Source organism: Antrostomus carolinensis, unplaced genomic scaffold (assembly GCF_000700745.2).
Source record: "Antrostomus carolinensis isolate BGI_N321 unplaced genomic scaffold, ASM70074v2 scaffold23340, whole genome shotgun sequence".
Classification (NCBI taxonomy): domain Eukaryota; kingdom Metazoa; phylum Chordata; class Aves; order Caprimulgiformes; family Caprimulgidae; genus Antrostomus; species Antrostomus carolinensis.
Window position 1 is genome coordinate 44,173 of NW_010290874.1, and position 2,025 is coordinate 46,197.

Below are 2,025 nucleotides of genomic sequence, written 5' to 3' on the forward strand. Positions count from 1 at the left end.
GGCATGTGCTGAGGAGCATCCTGAAACATTTAGAAACAGAGCAATTTTGAGGACTGTATTGTGGCAGAGCAGTGGAGGAGCTGGAGTGCCTTCTCACAGGAGGTCTGGGATGTCAGTGTCTGGTGTGCAATGACAGGAAATGTTCCATTTTTGGAGTTCCTAGGAATTCCTTGAAAAGGAAATCCTGGACGTCCTTGGCCGATTCAAAGGAACTACTGCCTTTAAAGAAATCTGGGCTGTTTTTTTCTTTATTTGGAGTTTTAAATATTTTAATCTAAATCTAAGCTAAATTTTTTAATTTATAGGATTAGTAAACATATGGCAGAATAATTTGTAAATGGAAAGCCAATGGGGAAAATTCATTTTCACAAACAAATTTCTGGAGAATAAAATCAGAAATTTCAAGAAAAGTGATCAAAATCAAAGTATTTCCATATAAAAATTCCATTTTATGAAACAGCTTTTCCTGTGGAAAGCTGTGCAGCTGGGAAGTTCCTGGGAACTGGTTCCTGACGTGTGGAGCAGGCAGAGGAACCTTGGAAGGAGATGCTTTCATTGACACATGTCAACTGAGCTGATATAAATCACAGCTCTATATTTTGCATTACTGTCTTGGTTTTGCAGAATTTTTTGTGAAACTCACAATTACAAAATGCCTCCCTGCCGTTTTTGGAAATTCGGGGTAGCTTTGTATGTACACCCAGGAGACTCAAAACGGAGACTGGTGGCAACCAGGTGACATGGGTTGGATGAATTTTTCAACCATTTTTTAAATCTCACTTTGTCAAAATCCTTTTGGACACTTTGCTTTGTAGCTCGGATCCTGTCCTCGCGCAGGAGGGCTGGGCGCCTCTGGAGCTGCTCTCAGCGGGGTCTGGTATTCAAGACAATGTCTGTTTTGCCTGGCACCAGCCAAGCCTGTCTGATTATTTGAGGAGAATTGGATGGCAGTGCTGAGTGATAGCTATTAAAGTGGGCACCTGTGGATCCTGCTCTGTATGCCTGTGTGCTACAAGCCTACACAGGTTTCCACAGTGTCTGGTACCAGCAGGCAATGTTGGTGTCATACCTTGGACTCGGACAACATAATTATGATCATACCCCACCCTCCTACCTCAGTGTGATTTGCTGCCAGTGTTGTATTAACAAAAGGGGAAAAAAAAAGCCATGTTTCTAGTGTTTGGATTGTAACAGAGGTGTTTGTACGGCAGTTGTGACTGGTGTAATCTTGGCTGTTAGACAGCTTTAAGTCGGATTTAAAACAGTCAAAGATGCCAAAACAAATAGCAATGGATAGATGGTCTATTAGGCACAGCTCGTTTGAATCACTCGGTGCCTGAAGAATTCTACCTGGTTTGTGATGCACTGGCAGCGCTGAACGAGAGGGAAAGGGGTATGGCCCTGCGGGGACATGCTGCAAAGGAACAGGCCAGCATCAGATTTCAAGTATTGCACCAGGCAAAGCTTTTAAAGCAACTGGATCTGCTCAGCTTCCTTGGAGGTTTGGCTTGGACTTCACCCTGTTCAGTGCCCTGCACAGAGGGAAGATTTGTCACTGTGCTCTGAGCCTGGAGTCCAGCCAGGTTCTCACCTGCCGGTCCGATGAGCTAGAGAAACACGATGCCAAAGAACTGGTCATTAGGCTTTTATCTTTGATTGCTCATTTGATTTTGATGTTTTTGCAGAGCAGGACCTTTGTCCTGATTTTCAATCATTTTAATCCAAAGCTGGTGTAAGTACCACTAAGGAACCAGGAAGGTTCCTTCACCCTTTGGTCCCAGCCTAGGCTATCGGATCCCGGAGCTTCCAGGGGACCTGCTCCTTTCCAGTCACTGCTATTTAACGCATGGGCCACTGGAGCTGAGATGCCATTCACACCTTCCAGGCTTGTGGACATATCGTGCGAGCAACTCTTATAAACAGCCTTATGTTTCTCACTTGAAGTCCCCATGTGAACCCCAGTAAGAGGACATGTGGCTGTTGGGAGAGGGACCACAGCAAAGCAGACTGCCAGAGGCAGGGGGG